Source organism: Trichosurus vulpecula, chromosome 3, assembly GCF_011100635.1.
Source record: "Trichosurus vulpecula isolate mTriVul1 chromosome 3, mTriVul1.pri, whole genome shotgun sequence".
Taxonomy (NCBI): domain Eukaryota; kingdom Metazoa; phylum Chordata; class Mammalia; order Diprotodontia; family Phalangeridae; genus Trichosurus; species Trichosurus vulpecula.
In genome coordinates this window covers 159,651,338-159,677,511 of record NC_050575.1, presented here as the reverse complement: position 1 = coordinate 159,677,511, position 26,174 = coordinate 159,651,338, and the positions used below count along the sequence as shown (strand labels likewise).

Genomic DNA, 26,174 nt, shown 5'->3' with positions numbered 1-26,174 from the left:
TCAAAGGATCTGAGTCCAAATCCCACCACTGTGGCCTCACTGAGAAGCTCCTCTGTAACATCATGGAATTGTCTTCACCTTCTCCAGTCTCAAATAGAAGAATCTCTGGCTCCCCAAGCAAAAACCAGAGAAGACACACGGACCATCCTACTGAGTGAAGAGCTGAAGGTGGGATTTCCTCTAGTCACCCTGAGGACTGCAGTGCTGAAGTGGAAAGAGTTGGCTATGAAGTCCATGCCTGGGGTTCAAGCCCAGATCTGCTACTTGCTGTTTGAATGGGGCAAATCCTTTCTTTTCTCTGGGCCTCAGTTTCATTGTCTGTAAAATGTAAAATTGTCTGTAAAACAAGTTCCCAAACTTGTTTGGCCTACTACCCCCTTTTAAAAAAATTACTCAGCATGCCCCTGGAAATCTGCTTTTTTTAATGATTTCTTTTTGGAAGTTTGCATGTGTCATTTCAAATCTATGTATCTATATATCTGTATCTATATCTATATCTATCCATAAATACACATATATTTTAAATGACACATCTTAAATTTAATAATTTATTGTAAATTTGTGGAGTTGTTTTCCTGCATTGAAATTTTGATGATGCAGTATTGCATCGTGTAACCATATAGTATCATATTGTAAGCAAGTCATTACGTGCACATATTCCTGCCAATGCATCATAAGCTTCCTGACAATGTGCACTCTCCTGCCAACACTTGCTTATTAAGACCTGTTGGCGGACTTGACCGCTGATCAATTATAACTTGCATTTTGTGTGTTTATTTGGAAAATAGCGTAATCACTATGACTTGAATGCTGTTATACAACAGAAGAAACATGTACAACTAGTTTTTCAAAATTCTCTTCTCTTCTTATGCTTTCACTGCCCCTTTATTTTTATTCAATGCCCCCCAATTGCACCTGAGGCTACTACCACCCCCCTGGATCATTCCAGCACCCACCAGAGGGCAGTATTGCCCACTTTGGGAACTTATGGACTAGACCAGGAGCAGGGAACTTGCGGCCTCAAGGCCACATGTGGCCCTCTAGGTCTTCAAGTTCAGCCCTTTGACTGAATCCAAATTTCACAGAACAAATCCCCTTAGTAAGAGGATTTGTTCTGTAAAACTAGAACTCAGTCAAAAGGCTGCATCAAGGACCTAGAAGGCCACATGTGACTTCAAGGCTGCAGGTTCCTCAACCCTGGACTAGACTATTCTGATTCCTAACTTTAAATCCTATCCTATGATCTCTCTCTCTCTTTTTTAATTAGTTAATTTATTTATTTTTAGTTTTCAACATTCACTTCCATAAGTTTTAAGTTTTCTCCCCCTCCTTCCTCCCAAAGACGGCCTGCCATCTGATATAGGCGCTACATATACTTCCCTGTTAAACATATTTTTACATTAGTCATGTCGTATAGAAGAATTATAACAAATGGGAGAAACCATGAGAAAGAAAAGAAAAGAAAACAAAACAAAAAAGAAAATAGCTTCGCTCTGCATTCAGACTCCATAGTTCTTTCTCTGGGTGTGGATGGCATTTTCTATCGTGAGTCCTTTGGAATTGTTTTAGGTCCTTGCATTACTGAGAAGGGCTAAGTCTATCAAAGTCAGTCATCGCATACTGTAGCTGTTACTGTGTACAATGTTTTCCTGGTTCTGCTTCCCTCACTCAGCATCAGTTCATATAAGTCTTTCCAGGTTTTTCTGAAGTCTGCCTGCTCATCATTTCTTATAGCACAGTAGTATTCCATTACATTCATATACCATAACTTGTTCAGCCTTTCCCCAATTGAAGGGGATCCCCTCAATTTCCAGTTCTTGGCCACCACAAAGAGAGCTGCTATAAGTATTTTTGTACATGTGGGTCCTTTTCCATTTTTGTGATCTCTTTGGGATACGGCCCTAGAAGTGGTATTTCTGGGTCAAAAGGTACACACATTTTTATAGCCCTTTGGGCATAGTTCCAAATTGCTCTCTAGAATGGTTGGATCAGCTCCACAGCACCACCAACAATGAATTAATGTTCCAACTTTCCCACATTTCCTCCAACATTTATCATTTTTCTGTTTTGTCATGTTAGCCAATCCAATAGGTGTGATGTGGTACCTCAGAGTTGTTTTGATTTGCATCTCTCTAATCAATAGTGATTTAGAGCATTTTTTCATGTGGCTATAAATAGCTTTAATTTCTTCCTCTGAAAACTGCCTGTTCATATCCTTTGACCATTTATCAATTGGGGAGTGACTCGTATTCTTGTAAATTTGACTCAATTCTCTATTTATTTTAGAAATGAGGCCTTTATCAGACATACTAGTTGTAAAAATTCTTTCCCAATTTTCTGCTTCCCTCCTAGTCTTGGTTGCATTGGCTTTGTTTGTGCAAAAATGTTTCAGTTTAATGTAATCAAAATTATCCATTTTGCATTTCATAATGTTCTCTATCTCTTGTTTGGTCATAAATTCCTCCATTCTCTATAAATCTGACAGATAAACTATTCCTTGCTTCCCTAATTTGTCCTAACCTATAATCTTATAGCCAATTTTTTGGCTTGTGGGCATGCTCCTGTTTGGGGCTGTCCAGTGTCAAATCAGTAATTCTGCTAGACACACGATCTTATTTGGAGAAAGGGTTTGGGTGCTGAAGTCACTATCATCCCCTGAGACTTAGTTTCTTCATCTGTAAAATGAAGGGTTTGGATTAAATCAGGGATTCTTGGCCTTTTTTTGTATGTCATGGACCCTTTTGACAATGTACTTAAGCCTGTGGACCCCCTTTCTCAGAATCATGCTTTTAAATACATAATATTACAAAGAAAACTAATTATATCAAAATATAGTTATCCGAATATTTTTTAAAAAATTAAGCCCTAGAACCCTGGGGTAAGACCCCTTGGTATGAATGACAATCTCCAGAAGTCCAGAGAAAGGGAAAAAAAGTCACCAGAGGGCAGCCTGAGGGGTGTTCCTGGAGAGCCCTTGATGTCAGACAGGAAGTCCAGGGCCTGGAAAGTGTCTGAGGCAGAATTTGAAAACAGGTATTCCTGAATTTAAGTCCTATTCCTATCCAGAAGGGCTTCATTCCCATTGGTGCTATCAGTGCCCTGAGGCAAGGAGAAAGGACTGCCTCCCACCTCACTGACCTCTCCGTAATATCTGACTGTGAACTCCAGATACCATCTGTTCTTTTTTCTTCCATGATATTCATTCTACTCCTTTATTTTCTCTGCTGAATCCTTATCATCCTTCTAACCATTAAACATTGATGTTATTCGAGAGCCTTCTTCCTCTACTTCTTTCCCTTCGGTGATTTCATTTATTCCCATGGTTTCAATTAGCACATCAGTATAGATGATTCACAAATTTCTATCTTCATGCCCCAACCTTTCCACCCTTAGAATTCTGGGCTGGTATTTCCATGAGTATAACAAGTAGCTTGTCACAGTGTCACCTTAAAGTGAGTTTGTCCACAATTGAATGTCCTATCTCCCCTGTCTTCCCCCTAAACGAAACAAAAACCAAAAGTGCTATTTCTCTCGAGAATACCAATATGGTCCCAGCAACCCATGATTGCTACTGCTGTCATCCCTTCCACATCATGGGGGTTCAGGGTGTAACACCCCTGCAGCCTACAAAATCCCTGTAAAATTTTTTGGCCCTCCCTTTGTACCAGAGAAGAAGTTTGAATTTTTTCTTTTTCTTTTATGGGGTATTTACAGTGCCTTATTGTAAGTTCATATTATACAATACTATACATATATTTTGTGTATTTCTGAGTTTCTAAATTTCTTCTCTGTTGTTTGTGGGTTCCACGAAGCCCTTTAAAAAAATTCCCATTTGATTTCTTATGCTTATTTTGAAATTGTGATGGGGAAAGTTGCCATGTGGAAGGCATAACTATGCTTCTCTCTCTTCTCAACCCACATTCCTAATGTTGTTTTAAATATCTATTGAAGTTTTCCGAATTATCTCTTATATTTGTCCTTTCTTTTCTGCAACCAGCCTTATTTAGGCATTCATCTCTTTTCATCTGGACTATTGTGATTACCTCCTAACTGGTCTCTGCTGCTACCAGGCCCTCCTACCCTGCTGCCTGCAGAATCTTACCTAGAGCCATCTCTGTGCCCAAAAATCTACAGTGGCTCCTTGCTGCCCCCTGAATAAGTGACAAATTCCTGATCCTGGTCTTCAAGCCTTCCCCAATACTTTTAGCCTTCTCTGAGACTATTCCAGTCAAACGGATCTATCTCCCTGTCTTTATGACCTTTGTTCACGTTGGCCTCTATACCTGATGTGGATTCCTCTCCATCATAAGGAGATCATAAGGTGCAGTGGAAAGAACATTGACTTTAGAGGGAGAAAACTGGAGTTCAATGGCTGCTTCTGGTGCTTGCCTTCTGTGTAGCCTTGAGTGAATAACCGAATACCCCAGGTCTGTCCTTTTTAAAATGAGGGGGTTGAACCAGATGGCCTCCACGGGCTCTTCTTGTTCTAAGTCTGTGGTTCTGTGACCTGTATGTTGAAGGTCTTTCCTGATTTTGAAGCCCAACCGGTGCCCCACCTCCCCAATAGAATGATTGATCATTCCCCTTCCAGTTTTATATAGTCCTTTGTCTAGACCTCTCTTTTGTACATCCCACATTCTCCATTGTTACTTTCCTAGTTACTCACGTACAGGTCTCTCTTCCCTTCCCCTTCCCTCCCCCCATAAGATTGTCATCTCTTTCAGAGCAGTGTCCATTTTGTATTTATCTCTGTATCCCCAGAGCCTAGCACATTGTGGGAGATTTTTTTGAAAATACTAGTTGAATTGAATTGAGCCGAACCTCGAAGGATGGGTAAGATTTAATATGTTCAGATTGACTGGGACCAGGCACAACCTAGATTGTTCAAAAGTCAGATAATCTAGAGCAGAGAAGAGAATATATATACGTACATACATACATGCACACACACACTATATGCATATATATGTGTATATATATATATATTTTTTTAAATTAAAATCCAGAAGTCATTCCAAGACGTCTCCATCACAGTGTAGATTATTGTGGATAGTGGAAATATAGGAAAAATGAAAAGAAAAAGATTGCATTTTCCATGTGATATTGTGAATCCATGTGATTTCCATATGTACACAGCAGTGAACAAAATAATTTTGCATTGTATCACATTTACCGAAATTAAAAAAATACGAAAGAACTAGCACAGTTGAATAATTTTTTTGGTCTTTTTTTTTTCCCCTTTTTGTATTTGCATGTTTCGAATGAAGAACTTGATATGTAGTTCCAGCTTTAGTTGGTCTTTCCAAAGAGCCTTTGTCATCCATGATCTCAAGCCTGTTTTGATTCAAGTCATGTGTGAAAAATGTTGATTCCCAATAGGTCTCTAACATTGCGTGAGACTCACTTTAAACAGGGTAGGAGTTTTGCTGAAATTTGTATGATGGCCTTATAGCCGCTGTTGTGATGGGGAAGGAGGAAAAAAGGACCAAACCATGTTGTTACCCAAAATCTCAGAAAAATCAGAATGATTTTTATCCAGCTGTAAACTTGTCTTTAGATTATTATCATAGCTGTATCCCAGTTTATATTTGTTTAGATGAGGAGGCAAAAAAGACCACACCGAGTGTCACAAGAGGATGTATGTTCTTTGAAGACCACAGGGTTCCGTCATCCCTAATCACTATGATTTTGCCTGCTTGGGAAAGGGAGGCAAACTGTATCAAGATTAGGGCTAGGCAGAAAATTCCCAGGAAATTATCCCAATAAGTGGGAGATCTGGGAATGTGTAGCATTAGCCTCAACCAATTTCATCCTCTGCTCTTGGCCAGTTTCATCGTTGGTATCATCAGCAAATACCAGGGCAAACATTTTTTTTTTTTCCCATTCCTGAGCAGTGAGCTAGGGATACTTTAGAGTAGACCCTTCTGGAATCTTCCCTTGCTTTCCAAACCACCCCACCCCCACCCCTAAGCTATTAGGTCTCACCAGATAGTGCTTTCAGTACTACCGTTGTCATTCAATTATCTCCATATAGATCATGTTTTTTGATCAATTATCTGAGTTTGAATTTTTTTTTTTTAATTCAAGCATAGTTTCTCCAGTCCCTGGAGCTATATACTCTGTGCTTAGGTTCCTTTTGACATAGATCTAATTTTCATGAGGACGTGCTACAATCATGAGCAGTCTACTAGTTGCAGGGACCCATGAAGCTGTTTTTCCCCCCATTGTGTGTGCATGACAAATCATTAATTTGTGATGGATTGCTTGGAATTGTGGGTGCCCCGCCATTCTTCCTGTAGCTGAACAGCTGTATGAGAAATGAACATATCAGTGCTTGTGAAAGATTGGAGATCTAGCCAAAGCAATTATATTGGCGCAGCCCTTCCCCCTACCCCTGGACTTTCCCGGGCGATGAAGGGAGGAAATTTTTACCAGAAATTTCTCAAGTGGCTTTAAAAAAAAATGAGAGAGAAGAAAAAAAAATTATGCCTTTTTGTAATTGAATTAAATCTTTATCTCTTCATCTCTTGCAGCAAGCTTCCAATACACATTGGTCCCCCAAGTGCCTCCATTTCAGCTAGGCAAGAGAAATATTCAATAATGAAATTTTACCTCATGAATTTTTTTAAGGAAATAAAATTGTGATTTTTTTTTTTTTGGTGATGGTGGTTGCTATTCCTTTAAGATTTCGGAAGCATCCCAGTGCACTAAATGTGACCTCCATAACTTTTAAATTAAGAATTTGTGCTGGCTTGAAATTTATGAAATATTTCAGCATGAAAGAAAGCCTTTTTCCCTCAGGAAAATTGAGCAATAAATCACAGTGCTGTGGATTTACTGCCCTACAGCCAGCCAGAGATAGGATTTTTTTTTCTTCATTCTGAAAAAAAAAATGTAATCATATAAGACAGCTTAGTTGCCATCCTCCCACTCCCTAGAATTTTTAATTTCAGCTGTTTCTGCTTGGATTTATTTCCAATATTCCTGCTCGGCTTTTCAATTTCCTCAGTTATTAAATTTTAATTCAGTGCATTAGCATTTAAATTAAAAAAGGGTTTATTTTATCGAAATCGTTGGCTGGCCCCCATCCTGTAGCACACGAATTGCCTGTTCCTGCCATTTGCTCAAAATGTGAAATGCAGCTAATGTCTTATAACTTACATTTGCACAAATTCAGAAATAAAATTTCTGGGTTTGGAATAATATTGTCTTTCCAAGAAAACCTGTAATAAGAGGATGGAAAAGAGCAACTGAGGGGCAGATTTTGGGCTGGAGGAGAAGAAGTGATATCATCTCTCAATGAACCAAATTCTAAGGAGGTTGTGTTTAGGTATGATTGTAGCTGAAGGAGTGGGACTGAGTTCCCTCTAGGTGGGATGGGCTTGATGACCTTCCTTACTCAGGACATAGTAGGTAGAGTGAAGGTTGTGTCTTGTATACCCCAACTACCTTGTGATTGGCACCTTCTCTTTCCAGTTGGCCATTCACAGATCTGAGTAAGAGTAGTTGGTTAGTCCTCAGTGGGTTCCTGTAGCAGTTGTCTCTGGCTTTCTTTTGACAAATCCTTGGCTCCCCCTGGCCCTTCACTACGGGCTCACCAGTAGAAGGGATTGGTAGCATCCGTTCTACTTGAGAGCAAGGCTAAAAGCACTCTCTCTACTCTTGGATCTCAGAGGCGGCAATTCCCAACCTTTCTGTGATCGCCATTCTCATGTTGTTGGCTTGATTTCATCTGCCAAAGAGTTCCATTGAGCGTATGGGTTTTTCAAATCAAAGCTAATTAAAATTAATACCATTTTTGAGAATTTTTGCAGAATTCCCCAGGCAGTCAGCAGTATCTTTGAAGGAAAGTAGAGGTTGTTAGCAAAACCAGGGCTGGAAATTGCTGGGTGGAAGGTTTATTGAAGTCAATGGCTTCCCCCAGATAGATTCTGCATGATTCTGCGTTCTTGGGCACAGATAAAGCATACACTGTTTTTTGATCTCTTCTTACCTGGGGTCCCCAGTTCCAAAGCTTAGATATAATGATTCTCAACAGTCATCTTTGATAACTTGCTGAGAACACACCTGCCTTAGCAAATGACTAGCACGAATGACACAAATGATTCAGACTTTACTTTCTGGCTCAATAGACAGAACAGTTGCTTGCTAACTTTCAGCTGGAAATTTCTCTTTATAAATTCCTCAAGGGCCATTTTCTTATCCCTTTCCCCAGAAAAGGGTACCTTGTACACAGGAGGTATGCAGGTGATGCATTGTGAGTGAAAGAATCCCTGCTGTGCAGGTAACTAACTTTGTGACCTTTTGCAAGTTTGGGGGCCCCTTTGTTGTTAATTGTGGATGATGCTTCCCGAATTGGTTTTTGTGAGCATCAGATGAGATTACAGATATGAAAGTGCTTCACAAAGTTAAAAGTGCTGTGCCCATGTAATTAATAATATTATCTTAATAATTAAAATACAGCCCCGGTATCTCCATTTTATATATGAAGAGATGAAGATTCAGCGAGGTCAGGGGTAAGAAGAATAAAAACAGCCTGCTATCACCTCCAGCAAGACATCCCTAAGAGAGGAGGGAAGGGCCCAGAAGGCGGGTAAAGGACTTAACCGTCTTTGACTTGGAGGCACAGAATCATCATGGAAAAACCCTTTGTCTTTGTGTCTGAGACTTCAGGCAGCACAAAGCATAGTCAGAGAGGCACAGAGCACAAAAGAACATAAACAGACCCAGGGAAAGCCATCTGTAGACCCCACCAGCAATCCCGCTCTGTAGTGAAGAATCCTTACCCGGTATGACTATGTGTTCTCACATAGGCACTTTCTTTTTTTTTCTTTTCCTTCTCCTTAGATAATTAGCTGTGAAGCTACAGTTAGTGGAATAATTGCGGTCTAGACCACCAGCCAAGAGGTCCTGTATCTTTTTGCTTCAGAGCACAAGAGTGTGAGGCTGGTGCCTTCACCAGAATTACTGCAAGCAGTGGCTGCCTTCCTGTCCCCATAGCTCAACTGTCCCACCTTCCTAATTGTGGTAGCACAGACACACTTAAAAGTGAACTTGTCTTTCTAAATTAGCTTTTTTGGAAACACAACTTAGTGATCCTTTCTCAGCCCCTTTTCTTCTGTAAATCTCAGAAATGGCTTTCTATCCTTAACATTACTGCTGAATGTTTCATTACTTAATAAAAGATACAGGGGCCATACTCTTTTCATTCCGATCTCCCAGTTCATTGCATTCATGGTGACTATAAATGAATTGCCAAAGTCAGCAAATGAGTCATATGCCAAGTAGGGAATGAGAACCCAGGAGTCCTGCCTTCTCCCATGTCCATCACCTGCTATTACCTCATCTGTGCAACTTTCATTTGTCAGCATTCCAACAAGATATTAAAAAATACCTTCCACTATCCTTGCACTTCTTGCCTGCACTCACGATGGAAGGATAGAATATTTTAATGTAATAGGATTTTTCTCCAGTTGGCAGGAATAAATCTGCTGTTCCTGTTTTATTGGAAATCCCAGCTGAAAATAAAAATGGTGCAATTCAATCTCAGATTTAGCTGGTTACTTACTTTAAACCAAGTCCCTTGGGTACTGCAGTTGTCAGTGTTTGGGGTTTGCAGAAATGATGGGCACCAAGACAGAATTTAAAGGAACAGAACTAGGAGAGCAGAAGGAGAATGGAAGCAGGGCTCTTCTACCTTGGTACTAGAGTTAGGGTCAGCAGGAAAGGAAGGTAGCAGCTTCTTCCATGTGTCAGAATATGATGCCCTCAGTGCCTAACTCTTTCAACAGAAGAAAGTTAGGTGCTACCATTAAAGATAAGGGATATCTTTACTACATCCCTGAGGCCACTCTAGAGGATTGGCTTGTGCATGGACATGTTGTTCTTAGCTGGGTTGGATATTCCTGCTGGTGAGGGTAAATCTGGGCATGTTTTTGGCATCCCTTGATATAGGTGTGTTCTGTTTTGTTTTCTGTTTTTTAGGCTGAAGGGGCCGGTGCTACCGGAAGGAGGAACACAGCTGGCAGGTATGTCCCTTCTGAATTCAATTCAGCAGGCATTTATTTATTTAAAAAAATTTATTATTTTCCCAGTTACAATCAAAAACAAATTTTGACATTTGCTTAAAAATTTTTTTGAGTTCCACATTCTCTCCCTCCCTCCTCTTCCCTCTCCCTGAGACGGCAAGCAATTTGATATAGAGTTATACATGTGCAGTCATGCAAAACATATTTCCATATTAGTTAGGTTGTGAAAGAAAACACAGACCAGAAAGAAACCAAGAAAAAAATAAAGTAAAAAATAGTATGCTTTGATCTACCTTCCGACTCCATTGTTTCTTTCTCTGGAGGTGGATAACAGTTTTCATCGTAAGTCCTTTGGAATTGTCTTGGATCTTTGTATTGTTGAGAATAGCCAAGTCACTCACAGATGATTGTAGTACGATACTGCTATTACTATGTACAGTGTTCTTCCGGTTCTGCTCACTTCACTCTGTATCAGTTCATCTAAGTCTTGCCAGGTTTTTCTGAAAGCATCCTGTTCATCATTTCTTATAACACAGTACTATTCCATCATAATCCTATACCATAATTTGTTCAGCCATTCCCCAGTTAATGGGCATCCCCTCATTTTCCAATTCTTTGCTACCACAGAAAGAACTGCTGGAAATATCTTTGTATATATAGGTCTTTTCCCTTTTTTTTGTTCCTAATCTCTAGTATTTCAGCAGGCATTTATTATGCACCTACTGTTTGCAAGACACTGGGCTAGGCCTTAAGGATCCAAAGACCAAGGGAAAAACAGTTTCTACCCTCAAGGAATTTACAGTCTACTGAGATTGGGGGTGGGGTAGAGTGTGAATCCAACCGTGTACAGAAAAGGAAACACAAGGCAATTTGAGAAGGAAGAGAGTACTAACTAAGCAGGGGATCCAGAAGGGCTTCTTGTAGCAGGTTCTGCTTCTCTGCATTTTCCCTTCCACTGCCCTGGACTGAATAAAGCATGATACTAAAAAGACCAGATCACAAATGAGATATACACACATCTATGCAAAGGAGAACTTTAGTTACCAGGCACAATGCTGTAATACTAATTAAGGTGGGACCTTTTTACTGTTTTAGAATGCTAAATTAATTTAGTGTCTTTGATTGAGCCTTACTAGGAGCAAAGCCCCAGGCCCAAACCCCTATCTAAGCGCTAAGCCCATGTGGGCGTGAAGCCCTCAGGTCCCTAAGGGGAGTTGCTAAGACCAGAGCCAGTAGTAGGTGCCTAAGTTCTGGTCGCTCAGATGACTGTTTGATGATGTCCAAAGACTGTATAAAAAGAGAAAACAGAGCTATTTGCTTGAGGCTCTCACTCCTGGAGGAGTGTTGGTGTGGGATGTTGGGCAGCTGCTCTAAGAGCCTCCTGGCTCGTCAATCCAGATGTTGATGGTTTCTTGGTAAATATGAATTGTATTTGGTCTGTTTATGATGTATGTTTGTAATTTGTTTGTATTTGATCTGAAATTCAGGGTGCTGGTTTTCTCCCCTGAACTAAGTGAATGATATTCATATGTTGGATTGAAATAAGATTGTTTACCCCTTAATGTTACTTTCCTTAGTAAAGCAGATCAAAGGAACCTGTGCTGGCAGCATTCTTGTTGTTGGGCTTGTGTTGGTCTTCCACTCTCACAGCAGCTGCTAGCCTAATTGTTGCAATAAATGCTCCTAGAGTCATAGCCATCCTTTTTACTACTGCATATGTATTGTTAGGGTCTGGGAAAAGTTGTCCTCCTAACCTTTGGTGATCTTGTATAAGCATGGTACCTCTGTCTCAGATGTGGGGACTTCATTTGCTGAAGAGAAAGGAGAAACCACATGGAAAGGTGATGCTGCTGCTTTTTTTTCTTTCTTGTTCAAGATTTTAACTTCAACTCAAGTCTAACACATTTTTCAGCCTTCTACACCCTTCCCTTTAGAAAAGGTGCTCCCTTAGTCACATTTCATATTTACCAAGCTTTTTAAAAACAGAACAGAGGTAAGATAAGGGTTCTTAATCTGTTCTGTGGCATCCATCCCCTTTTGCAGTCCAGAGAAGTTTATTCTCAGAACATTTTTAAATGCATAAATACATAGGATGACAAAGGAAACCAATTATTTTGAAATAAAATAAAAAATTTTTTTAACGTTCACAGGCCACTGTTTAATAACCTCCATAGTAAAATCTCATCCATGTCCCATGTGTGAGTTTTTAGAAGTAAGACAAAAACCTCAGCCACACGCTGTCACAACCTCTCTTTAGTCTCTCCTTTATCAGGCTAAGAAAATGGAACTAGCAGGAACCTAGCAGTCTAACCCAAAGTACCCCTGAGAAGATATAAGGAACCTTTTGAACTAGAACAGACCTCTACCTGGGGCCTGAACTAAACTCACCTTTTCACCCCCATCTTCCTTCAGGAATCCTTTGCCATCGTCTCCCCTCCAAGGAAGATTGAATGGGTGTTTAAAGTGTCCATCACTATTTTTTCTTTTTTGGTTAATCTGTGGGAAGAGCTGAGATGGGGATAGACTTTGGAAAGCTTTCTTCTCACTCCGGGCTGGCCTTCTGCACGGTGTGACTGGGTGGGTATCATTCATGTCCTTACTGATGGAGCAAAGGAGTGTAGCATGGCAGAGGGAGAGGATCCAGTGTGCTTAGAGTCAGGACATCTTGGTTGGATTCTGTCAGGATTTTGACCAAGTCTGACCCTCAGTTTCCTTATTTCTAAAATGGAGATAACCTTACTTTGGCTACCTGTTCCATTGTGTGTTAGGAATCACTAGAGATAACTGGTCACTGGGCTGCAGAAAGGTAAGGCACTTATTCTGAGGGAATGGGGTGGGGTTGGCGTGGTGGTGGGGAAGAGGTGTGCTTCTTTGGTAGAGAGGGAAATTCGGGGGGTGTATTGCTGCAGGGGATAGCAAGGATCAGGGAGAGAAGTTATAACATCACGGGTACTGGAAGAGAATGGGGAAAATGGGAATGGGAGAGAATACACTCTGTGGCATGGCGGGGGGGAACTCATCTTTTTCTGTGGCCAACATTTCTGATACTCAGACACTGGCTTTTAGATAATGCACCTGCAACTCTTCAAGGATTCTGATTTCTGCATTCAAATATCCTATTTTAACTCCATGGTGTACACCATACCTTTGAGACTCTTGGTCGGTGGTGATCCCAAAAATGACCCCAGGATCATGTGAACATGTACACCAAGGTGACGGCACCATGATGTTTTCATGGGATTCTTGAAAGTTTCTGAAGCAAGGGTGAAAGAAATGTCTACTGTTACCAAGTCACAAACTTTTAAGTGTCTTGGAGGTATTGAGGGATACCAAGAGGCATGATCCATTCAAAACATTTGTTAAGTGCATACTCTATGTAAGGAACTATGGTAGGCACTGGGAATGCAAAGATGAAAAATGATACCTTTTTTGCCTTCAAAGAGCTTATGGTCCGTTTTGCATGGATGTTGTGATGAAAAGTCATGTCATATCCTTTGAAACACCTATGATGGTGTTACAGTGTAGAGACACATGAGGGCACTTTAAGCAAATAAATTCTATTTAGCATAATAAATCACCCATGTATGATATTTTGGTAGGGGCGGGGAGGTGGAAAATACAGTCTTTTGTTATTGACATTTGTTTTAGAAGTGGTGAATTCTGACTTGTGTGCTTGATACCTTGGCCACTGAATTCAGTCAAGACTTATCAGATATCTGGAAAGATGATAGATAGAATATTTATTGAACACTTATTATATTCCAGGCATATGCTAAACAAGTAGAAGGTCCCTGGCCTCAAGGTGATTATATTCTAATGAGGGAATACATAGAAAGGGAAGCTGGAAAGGGCAGGTATGGTTACAGGGCAGCATGGTGTGGGAATAGCTGGAGAGTGACCTGAAGGCCTGATTTAGGGCAAGATAAAGTATCAGAGCTATGGGATCCAGGGATGGAATCCAGGTTACTGATGGAGGGATGGGAAATGGGGGGAAGACATGGAGGTGGTGGTCTGAGTAGAGAAGACATATTAGAGTATAGGATGTAAAATATTAGGGTGGGAGAGACCTTAGGATGTAGAAAGTTAGATTTGCGAGGGACCTCAGAGTCCCACTCCTGTCATGATATGGTGTCAAGAAACTCAGGCCCAGAAGAAGGCGAGAAAGAGACCGGGGCTCTGGTCCTGTCACTCACTGGCTACATGACAAACTGCTTCACCTTTGTCCAACTTTTTTCCTCTTGGCCTGGAGGGTGCTCTTGTTGGATCTTTCCCTGAAAGCCCTCTGGCCAGAGACCAAAACCAACAGCACGGGCTGCTTAGGAATTAGAAGACAGGAGGGATTTGGTGTTTCTGATCCTAGGAAACAACTTAATGCGGTTTTATTTTACTCCCTTGTAACTGAAATGGGGCCAGTTTTATAAGTCCAGCATTATAGGCACTTTGGGTTAACATTGAACCAGTGTAAAAGCTACAAATTAAATAACTGCGCATACAGCCAAACTTTGCTCATTCACATACATTGAGGGGGAGCCTGTCTGAATTAGTGACAGACCTGAGTTTTAGAAGGTTGCAAAATTGGCATTTTCCTGTTTTTTAAGTATATGTAGTAATATGAACTTAATGAAGCCAGCACAGATTTGCCACTTGCATATTTTTGCACCTTGAAAAAAAAACATGCACAGCTTTTTATTGTTTGTCCTTCTTTCTTATGATATATTTTGTATTTTTATTTTGTGTTTACCTCTCTCCCAAAGAAGCAGACTGCTTCCCCACCACCATTCTGACCCCACCCCCTTCCCTCAGAATGACTGCCTATATTTCTGTAGCCCTGTGACCTATTATCTTGAGTGATCCTTAACACACAATGAATCAGGTAGCCAACGTGAGGTTATCTCCATTTTAGAAATAAGCAAACTGAGGTTCTGGCTTAAATAATCAGACTTGGTCTATTTTCACTGTAGTGAGTGTTGCCTCAGTTTCCCTCTCTGTAAAAACAGGTGTAACTGTGCTTACCTTGTTCACTTCACAGGGTGGTTGAGATGATCAAAGGTGAGAATGTATTTGGAAATGCTTTGTAGACTATGCTAAACTTATTGTTACTTGCAAGAGTAATTCCTGCCAGGTCTCCTTTGTTAAAGAGAGACAAGGGCCCTTTGTGTTTATCACATTAGTCAAGCGTTAAGTGTTCTTGATATGACTGTCATTGTGCTAGGTACCATGAAGCAGACAAAAAATATGGGACGTGATCTTCTTTATTTGTGGGCAGATCAGATGTTACTATAAACTACCCATGTGAGTTGGGGCAAGTGCCCCAGTCTTCAGAGGCCTCAGGCCCTGCCTCTGTCAAATAAGGGGATTAGACTAGATGGCCCTTTGAAGGTCTGTGCCAGCTCTCTCCGGAGGTCTTTTGTTTTAGAAGTGTGTTGAAAGCAATCTGATAGCTTAAGGACAGGGAATACTACTCCTACCATCTTCTTTTATACTATTCATTTGCATAGTAAACCATGTTTTCACAGATAATTTACAGGGATACTTCAGTCCAGTCACTATCAGAGGTATCTCAAATTATGAATGAGTATGGTGCTAATTAATGAGTTTCTACTGTAAGTGATCTAGGCCTCTTGGCTACGATCGTAGATTTTCTTCAAGCTAGAAGATGCCTCCTAGTTTGAAATGCTTATTTGTAATTGAAGTATGCATTGATCTCTGTGCGTGCGCATGTGTGGAGGTAACTTACCAGTGAAATATGGTTAATGTGAAAAAATGGTAGTCTGATGCTCCATTTTTAAAACAAAACAAACAAACAAACAAACAGAAAACCCCATAGAGTTTACCCCTCAACAGGACTTAAGAAAGATATCTTTTCATGCCTTTGAAGTGCTTTTAATTCCCCAGGTATAATTGTTTATTGGTGACCACAGTACAAATTTATGTTTATTCTCTAAAGAGCTAACATCCAGGCCTCTGAATAATATTAACATTAGGCAGCCAAAATTTGTTTCTCTTATGTACAAGACACACACACACACACACACACACACACACAGCTTATATGTAGTGGCACACACAATTAAAACAATACTAATTCTCAGGTTCCCAGGGGTTCTGACAAATCAGATGGAGATTTTAAACATCAGCGATCCTTCCAGAAATGTCACAAATGCACCAAATTATGCATACTTAAGAGTCAAAAGTCACGCTAGAAGTCATTTAGTCCAGGCTACTACCTAAAGCAGGAATCTTTTCAATATTCTTAGCAAATGGGCATCTAGCCTCAACTTGAAGGCAGAGGAATTCTTTCCTTCTTTTCATTCAACTTACTAATATTTTTTCTACTGAGATTTTGGGTATATTGGCTTTAGGGGGTTGTACCCCAGTGTAGTCATTCAGGAAGACATGTGTGGACATGAGTTTGGAAATATAGTGAGTGTGGTAGGATGTGTTGAAGCTGATTTGACAGGCTGGTGAAATTGTATTTGAGGTCTGAAGAATCTTCCATTTGTAGACCTTTTCCTGTGTGTATGTAATCCAAAAAATAATATTGCTTCATACTACTTCAGGCTACACTCATGTGTGTACCTGTGTGTATGGCAGGGGTAGGTCAGTAACCATTGGAGGAGTATAGAAACTGCCAAACCCTATCATCTGTGATCGCACAGGCTACTATCAGGTTCTTCATCTCGTGATTTTACAGTCCTCCTTGTACTGCTACTTGGTTCCTCTCAATCGATCCCAGGTCTCTGTAGGGAGTGGCTTAGATCTGGACCATGTGTTAATGGTCTATGGCTTAGGGCTCAGAGGGACAGTGTAGAAAAGTGGGCTGATCAGTGCTGAGATCATTAGGGTTTTTTTGTTTTGTGAATTTAATGCAGGAGTTCTCTTTTTAAAAATATATATTTTTATTTTTTTGTTAACTATTTCCCAATTTCATTAAAATTTTTTAACATTCATTTTTTAAAACTTTGAGCTGTATGCTCTCCCTCTTCCTCCCACCCCTTCAGAAGGCGGGCTGTAGAATTGATTATACATGTGAAGCGATGCAAAACATTTTCATAAGAGCTATATTGCAAAAGAAAAGACATACCAAAAAAAACCCCAAGAAAAACAAAGAAAGTGAAAGAAGAATGCTTCAGTCTACACTCAGAGTTCATCAGTTTTCTCCGTAGAGATGGATAGCGTTTTTTATCATGGTTCCTTTGGAACTGTCTCGATTCATTGTGTTAATCAGAGTAATCTTTTCACAAATGATTATCACGACAAGATTGCTATTACGGTGTATAGTGTCATCCTGGTTCTGCTCACTACATTTTGCACCAGTTCATATAAGACTTCGCAGGTTTTTTTTTTAAACTTTCCTGCTCTTCATTTCTTAAAGCACAATAATATTTCATCACAATAATATACCACTATTTGTTCAACCATTCTCCAATTGTTGGGCATCCCCTCAATTTCCAGTTCTCTGCCACCACAGAAAGAACTGCTTGCTATAAATATTTTTGTACAAATAGATTCTTTTCCCTTTGCTTTGATCTCTTTGAGATACAGACCTAGTAGTGGTATAGCCCTTTGGGCATAGTTCCAAATTGTTCTCCAGAATGGTTGGACTGATTTACAACTTTACCAGTAGTGCATCAGTGTCCCTATTTTTCCACATCCCCTCCAGCATTTGTCATTTTCCGTTTTTTTCATGTTAGCCAATCTGATGTGTGTGAAGTGCTATCTCAGAGTTGTTTTAATTTGCATTTCTCTAATCAATAGTGATTTAGAGCATTTTTTCATGTGACTATTGATAGCTTTGATTTCTTCTTCTGAAAACTGAGGAAGGAGCTCTTAACCATTTTTGTGTGTCTTGGACCCCTTGGGCAGTCTGGTGAAACCTATGGACCCCTTCTCAGAATAATATTTTTAAATGCATAAAATAAAATACATGCTATTATGGAAGAAACCAATTATATTGAAATACAACCTTGAAAATATTTTTAAAAGAAACAAACCCACAGCACCCAGGTTAAAAACCCCTGACTTAAGGGAAGGCCACACGATATAGCTCAAGATGCCTAAGGGAGCACAGAGAGGAAGGCAGGGACAACAATAAAAGGGAATAGCATGCCCAACCCCTAAGCAAGAACATCAGCTGATACTTCTAAAATGAGGATTGTTTGTCCTCCCCCGAACTGCAGCATGAACCTCTGAACACCTCCAGAGTGGTATGAGAAAGGAAGGAAAGGGGCACAACCAGGGATATTATCTGAGAGTCTCAAGCATCATATTCTTTAGTCTAATACAAAGTAGTCTTGAAAGAAGCCGCCCCCAGGACTTTATATTAGCTCCCATCAGTTTGACGGGTGGGATGTCCATGTCTGTCTTCACTCCATACGTGTGAATAGCTCAGGGGTCAGGGCAGCTTCAGGCAGCTGAAGAAGTCCAGGTGCTTTCTAAGGAGACATGGAATCTCCTTTGTCTGATCGCTTTCCCCACTTTCTGAGGTTGAGGGACAGAAGGCTCCAATTGGCTAGGAAATTGGAAGCTTCTTCCCTGAAAGTTAATTGGTATAGGAGGTTTCCAGGTGTAGATAGTAGGGCAAGGAGAAAAAGATAGGACAAGGAGGACGGGGTACCAGGTAGGAGAGGATGCCCCCTGGGCAAAGATAGCCTGATGGAAGAGAAAGACTAGCCTGAAAAAAACAAGTTTCTGTGGACTATGACATAGGTTTTATGGAGCCTGGAGTCTGAGAGGCAGGTATGGGAGTAAAGGATCCAGGATTTGGTCAAGGCAAAGAGAAGTGGGGATGGCAGAATCAACAAACAAGGATTTATTGGGTGGAAGTCCCTAGTGTTAGGCAATGTTGGAGGTTATTGGCATGAATAAGATGGAGTTTTTGAATTTAGGATTTTGGTGGAGGAGACTGGATAGATATTAAAAGATAACCATGTAAGGGTAGTACATATACTAGGTTCTTTATGAACAGTAGCGGCTACAGATGCTGCAGGAGTTTCAAAGAAGGAAAGCTTATTGTGGCAGAGTAATCATGGACGACTTCTTGGAGGAGATGAGACTTAAGCTGGGTTTTAAATGAGAAGCAGGATTTAGATAGGAAAAAGAAGGGTATTTCAGGCAGGTAAGAATGTATATGCAAAGTCCCAAGGTCAGGAAAATATATAGCATGTTTGGGGATTGTATATACCACTTTAGTTAGAGGGAGAAGGGAAGGGAATAAGCATGTATATAGTGCCTTCTGTGTACCAGCACTTTGATAAATATTTTACAGTTGAAGCAACTGAAGCAAACAGGTTAAGTGACTTGTCCGAGGCCACATTGCTAGCTAGTAAGTGTCTAAGGTTGGATTTAGACTCAAGACTTTCTGACCCCAGACCTAGCCCTCTATCCACTGCACTACCAATTGCTACTAGAGGGAAATATTTTCATAGGGGACTGGGAGATAAGTTCAGTCAAATCAGCCAGCATTTAGTAAGTGCTCGCTATGTGCCAGGCACCTAGTCTAAGCTCTGAGAATACAAAGAAAGGCCAGAATAAGGTAGTCCCATTCCTCAAGGACCTTATATTCTAATGGGGGAAGATAACACATAAAAAGGAACTGAAACCATGGTGAAGGGTTACCTAAGTGAGGTGGTGGAGTTTGGAGCATGGCAGGTCTGGGCCCTACCTCAAAACAGAGGTCAAGGAAGGAAATCGCCAGTGGGAAAGCAGGGCTTCAGGGGCAGAAGAAGAAGGCAACTGAAGCATGGTGGTGGAGCTTGGAGAGTGAAGCATGGTGGCTCTGGGTCCTTCCTCAAAGTGGAGGTCAAGGAACTCACCAGTGGGAGATGAGGTTATTGCATAATTTTAGAGAGCCTCAAAATCAGGCCAAGTAGTTGAGATTTTATTCTGTAATCACTGAGGAGTCATTAAAGGTTTTCATGTCTTGGAAGGACATGGTCAGATTGAGGTTTTAGGAACATGAACCCTGCAGTTTGCGTAGCACTGATGAGATGTGGGTGACACTGGACACAAGGACACATCTAACAACCTATTCCAGTCATCCAGCTCTGACCTGATGATAGAAGAAGGATGAAGATTGGTGGGTTTGGGTGTTGTGTGGAGAGCTGAAGGGAGACTTCCCAGCCCTGGGAAGAAGGCTTTGGGGGAAGGGAGCTGGAAAGCCTCAGCTCTTACTCTAAGAAGAAGAAAGGAATAGAAAAAGTGGGGCTTGGTTCTTAGGGTAGGAAGGTGGGAGAAAAAAGGGAGAAGGTTACTCAAGTCATAGCTTCATTAGAAGGACACATAAGGAGGGATACATAAGAAGAACATACATTTCTCTCATTGACTTTACTAAGCCAAGGGCCTTGGCCTGGAATAACAACCCATTGAGGTTAAAATGTCTGCCTCTCACTACAGATGTGGCACCATGGTGGGGTGGCAGAGAGTCTCTGAAAGACTATGTTCACATCTTCAGGGTGCTGGGGGAGGGAATGGCTGTCCTGGGATTGAGTCTCTGTCTGAAGAAGTGATGGGCATCAGGCACTGACCAGTTTGATGCTTGTATTTCCAGGTCCTATAGCAGTGAGGGGCAGCCTGGCTGACTGAGAAAAGCCAGGGAGAGGGAGTCTGCTGATGAGGATATGATTCTGGGAAAATCTCTTCCCTCTTCCCACAGCCTCAGTTTTCTCATCTTTAAAATGAGAGGGTTGATGTCTAGTCCCTTCGAGTATGAAAACAAACAAACAAACAAAAACCCTTCAGAAGTCCAGGGCTCTATAATTGTATGGGAGCTCAATGATTTATTTTATTTTGTTTATTTGTTTGCTAAATGAATTTTTGTAGGGAAGGTTCATTGACTTAGCTCTTAGAGTTGGAAGAGGCCACGTGGTCCAACCCTTCCATCTTACAGATGGGGAAACTAAGGTCCACAGGTGTCAAAGCAACTTGCACAAGGTCATAGACAAATAGAAGGGGCAGGAGTGATCCCCGATTGACTCCAAAGTCAGTGTTCTTTGCGCTGTGCCATGCTTTCTTTCCCAAGTGTAGGGCTCTATGATTTTATGGGTGTTCAGTGAATTTCTACAAGAAAGGTATGATGAGATTGTATCTTTAGAGAGCCATGTGTGTTGTGTTACTGACCGGATGGAACTGCAGCATTGCCAGAGACGTGGAAAAACTAAAGACATTTCTTGGAACAACACGCCCGTTAAGTGTAGCTTGTAGTTAAGGACACTGAGCTGTCTCTCACGTGCCAAGACAGCTGGAATTGAAGTTTACGGTGTTTCACAGAAAGCTCTCACCGGCCACATTTTGGAGTCTATCCATTGAGGGGCTGCCTGCAGAAACTGCCTTTCATTATTTATGAAATTAACTAGGAGATTAACTCTTAATGACTAAATCTCAACTTCCCCTTCCCCTCTTGTAATATTACATTGCGTTGTGGCTGACTGACATTGTACATGGAAGACAATTAAGTGTATAAGAATTATTTCAGACTAATGATGTATTTATACACTGTAGGTTATTTTGAATTTCTGAACTGTTAGAGTTGTTTAATAGGTTAATAGTTTTAATCCATTAATCTAATCTTTTCTACTTGACTATTTATTAAAATATCTCAGTGATATGTGACAGGAATGAAAAAGGCAGATGATTTAGAGGGTTGTTAAGGAATGGGTAACATCATGAAGAAAGGAGACATGGGGGGAGTTGTAAGGGGTGAGGCCATTTATGGTGGCGGGGTTTGTGGTGGCCTTTGAGGCATGTTTGGTTGTACCCAGGTGATAGTAACAGAAATAACACTTCTCGAATTATGGTTCTTGTTATAGTAGCTAAAAACAAGCTGTAATACATTTTTTAAAAAAGTATTTTCAGTGCCACCCACTTAGTCTCAAACTCAGGCAGCCTCAGCACCCTGGAACCTGGCTGTCAAGCTGGAAACTGTGAAAACAGGCTTCCAAGAGGTAAATAGCTGTCACAGAGCTCATGTGTTTCCATTTGTAGGTGACGGGGAACAGCCTTCAGGTCTTTATACAGACTTCTTTATGTAAAATATTGGCATAGAAGACACAAAGGTGATAATGAAAATTGGGACCGGGAGGATACAATATATACAAATTAAGTAAATTTAACATATTTTGGGGTGGGGCAGGAGAATTAACAAATAGGAAAATTAGGAAAGGCCTCTTTACAAGGTGGCATTTGAGCTGAGCTTTGAAGGAAGCTAGAGATTCAAAGTAGAGCTGAATAGGGAAAGCATTCCAAGCATATGGGTGATGGCCTATGCAAAGCCTTGGAGGTAGCACAGGGAAGGTTTCTCATTGAGAACAACAAAGCCAATTTGTCTGGAATATAGCATGTTTGGGGGGCGGGGAGGAGGTAATGTGAGTTATGTCTGGAAAGATAGATTGGAGTGAAATTGTGAAAGGCTTTAAATGGCAGAGGAGTTTGTAAATACTGGAGAATGTAGGGATGCATTGAAGCTTTTAGATGGGGGACATGATGCGATCAGACCTGTGCTTTAGGAATATTAATTTGACAGCTTTGTGGAGGATAGATTAAATGTGGGAATGAACAGAGCTAGGGAGACCATGTAGAAGGCTATGGCAATTATCTAGGTGTGAGGGTCTGAACTATAATGGTACCTGCAACAATGAAGAGAAAGGGATAGTTGGATAGATGTTGTGCAAGTAGAATTGACCAACTGATCAGACCTGGGGATTATGGTAGAGGGAAGAGTTGAGGATGACACTGAAGCTTTGAATTTGTGTGATCAGAAGGTTCGTGATGTCCTTGGCAGAAACAGGGAAGTGAGGAAGATGGGTTTTTGGGGGAAAATAGAGATTTTTGTTTGGACATATTGAGTTTGAGATGTCCATAGGTCATCCAGGTGGAGATGTGTTTAGCAGGTAGTTTGTGATGTTGAAGGAGGTGAGGGCTAGATTTATAATTGTTGGAGTCATCTTAATAGAGATGATAAATGAATCCTTGGGAACTGAAGATATTGCTGATAAAAGTGTGTAGAGAGAGAATAAAGCCCAAGACAGAGCCCTGGGATGGAGGTATAAATGCACGCACATGTACATATACACACATATACACATGTACATACACACACACATACATACACATCCTTGCAGACGGTGTGGGATACAGATGATGAGACGGATGAGCAGTCAGACAGTATAGAAGCAGATGTCTAAAAGAGAAAGGCGGTCAACGGTGTCAGACACTACAGAGAGGTCAAGGATTAGGACTAAGAAAAGGCCATAGAATTTCATAATTTCCAAAATTGTTGGTCCAGGTAGATGTCCATTGATTGAGGAATTGGTAAACAAATTATGGTCTATAGATATAATGGAATATTACTGGTCCAAAATAAAAAGATCAGTATGAAGAATAAGAAACATAAGAGTGATGTGAACTGATGGAAATTCAAGTAGACAGAACCAGGAAAATAATATACATAATGACCCCAGCAATGTAAATAGAAAGAATTTAAAAAGAAACTGAATATTTTAATTATACTCTATAACCAAGTAGACCTTGAAGAAGAGATGAGAAAATGCACCTCAGCCCTTCACTAAGAGGTAGAACACCGCATACATGTGTCATATCAGCTTTGGTTAATGTGTTGCCTCCCCTTCTCTTCTTTTGGTAGGGGAGGCTCTCTGGGTAGGGAAGAGGGGGAGTATATATTTGAAAACAAAACCAATGTAAAAACAAAAAATATTAATAATTTTTTTAAAGAGATCATTGGTAACCTTGGAAAGAAGTTGAGTGTGCTGAGATTGGAAGCCAGATTACAAAGGGTTAAAAACTGAGGAGGGAGATGGAGAAGTAAAGGCAAGGGGTATCAAATAAGGCACCAGATCATAAACAGTTGATACACTGATACGACGACGGAAGAAATCCAGGAACTACCACTAGAAATGCATAATAGAAATGTAATTTGGGGATATTTAGTGTAGGGACAGATAGCCTCAGACACTTTCATAGTTCTTGAGAAGGCTTCGCTCTCTATTGACTGTAACATTTAAAAGAAAACTTAGAGCAGGTTTTGCAGTCCAGGCTTATTTTACTGATAAAGAAACTGAGGCCTCCAGAAAAGGGGAGTGACTTTTTCCAAGGTCAGGCAGGTAGGAAATAGCAGAGCAAAGAATTCATTCATAAGGATGACCCTGAGTTCGTTCTCTCCCTCCCTCCCTCCCTCTCTCTCTCTCTCTCTCTGTCTCTCTCTCTGTCTCTCAGGCAATCAGGGTTAAGTGACTTACCCAGGGACACAGAGCTAATAGGTGTCTGAGGCTAGATTTGAACTCAGGCCCTTCTGCCCCTGGGGCCAGTGGCTACCTAGCTGCCCCTGACTCTGAGTTTTCAAGAAAAGCATACCGTGTTCAAAAGCAAGGAAGGGTGCTGCATCCTAGAAATAAAAATATGCATACAATGTATATAATACATGTACATATGTGTGCTGTAGGTATCTATGTTTTATATGCATGTGTATATACACACACATCATCCTTTCTTGTTTTTGAATGCAAATTGCTTTCCTTGAAAGTAATGCGTATGTATGTATATGTACATCCATGTGTATATATACATATGTGCTTTTTGTATATAGATGTAGATACAGTATACTCTCTGCCCACACACATAATATTTTTTTTGGGAGGGAAGGGATAGGTCATACTGATGATTACACTGGTGTAGAACACTCCTGATAAAGAAACTTCCTCTATAGAAGTTGTGTGTCTTAGAGCAAAAAAATTCTTAATACGGGGTCCATGAACTTAAAAAAAAAGTCACTTACTATATTTCAACATAATTGTTTTCCTTAATAATTGTATGTATTTTATTCACTTACAAACATTATGCCAAGAAGGGATCTGTAGATTTCATCAGACTGCCAAAGGGGTCCATGACACAAATCAAGTTAAGAACTCTTGTTTTAGAGAGTTACTTGGGGGCGTTGAGAGTTTAAGTGACTTACGCAGGGTCATGTAGTCAGTATGTTGTCAGATTCCTGATTTGAACACCAGGTCTTGATGACTGAGGTCAGTCTTCCATACATATCTTTCTAATCATTCAGATTAAACTTTGAAAAAGTTTGGGCACTTAAGGGTATAATAAGCTTAAATTAGAGGGGAAATTCACTTAAGAGAAATAAATTGATGGCAGCAGCAAATACTTATATCAAGTACCTACGATGCACATTGTGCCAGATAAAAGTGGTGCGTGTTGAGGGTTTATTTCCCCCAAAAGAAACTGAAACCAGATGCTGTCCCTTTTTGTGGTGATGGAGGCCACACCTCAGACATTCACAAAGGTTTTTGCGGTTGGGGCATTTGTTTCATATGGCAGCGGAGAATGATTATCCCAGGGGAAAGATGTAGAATCTAGCTGCTGGCTAGAAAAGACTTTACCTGTATTGACTGTGGTAGACCTTTCACAGATGAGGTTTTGTGAGCTAATTTTCAAGAGAAGGCAAGTCCATTTAATTCAGTTCAGTTCAACAAATGCGTATTACTACTATGTGGGACTGTCACATCCTACTATGTGGAAGTGACTGTTCTGGGCTCTGGGGATACAAAGAGACAGTAGTCAATAGGATCCTGGCTTTTGAGAATCTTTCAGTCTAATATAGTGACAAACAACTACAGAGATAACTACGAAGGAGGTCTAAGGACTATGCCATGAAAACCTCAATGAGGGAATAATCACTTTGGGCCAAGCAGTTAGGAAGAGGAGGAGGTGAAAGTTCAAGGGAGACTACTGTCTAGAAATGGGGGATGATTGGCACTGAGATAGGAGAAGGAAAGGCAAGAACCGTGGACAGAGAGTGGTCCAGTCTATCTGGAAAGTAGAACACTTCAAGGGAAGTGTTTTTTTTAGATAAGGCTGGAGATAAAGTTTAGAGGCAGATTGTAGAGGGCCTTGAATGCCAAAGTCAGGAGTTAATCCTTGACCCAGGCCCTGGAGAGGCTTTTGAGTAGATGAGAGGCATGTTTATGGTGAAGCCTTAGGGAGATTGGTTGGGCAGTGCTGAGAAGGATGGATTGGAGAGGATGTAGACTGGAGACAGGAAGACTATTTAGGAAGCTGTTATAGAGATTAAGAAGAGTAGTGTCTCACCTAGAAAGGGAGGGCCAGTCTGACTTTGAGTTATTA

The 26,174-nt window shown here is 40.7% G+C and overlaps 1 protein-coding gene across 1 annotated transcript in view; it reads left to right on the top strand.

Annotated features, from left to right (window-relative positions):
- Positions 1 to 9,988: 9,988 nt before the first annotated feature.
- Positions 9,989 to 26,174, top strand: part of ZNF618 (zinc finger protein 618) — an 89,629-nt gene continuing 73,443 nt past the window's right edge. The window contains exon 1 of the mRNA XM_036750839.1: positions 9,989 to 10,028. The gene's annotated coding sequence lies outside the window, so the exon portion shown is untranslated. The remainder of the gene's footprint in view (positions 10,029 to 26,174) is intronic.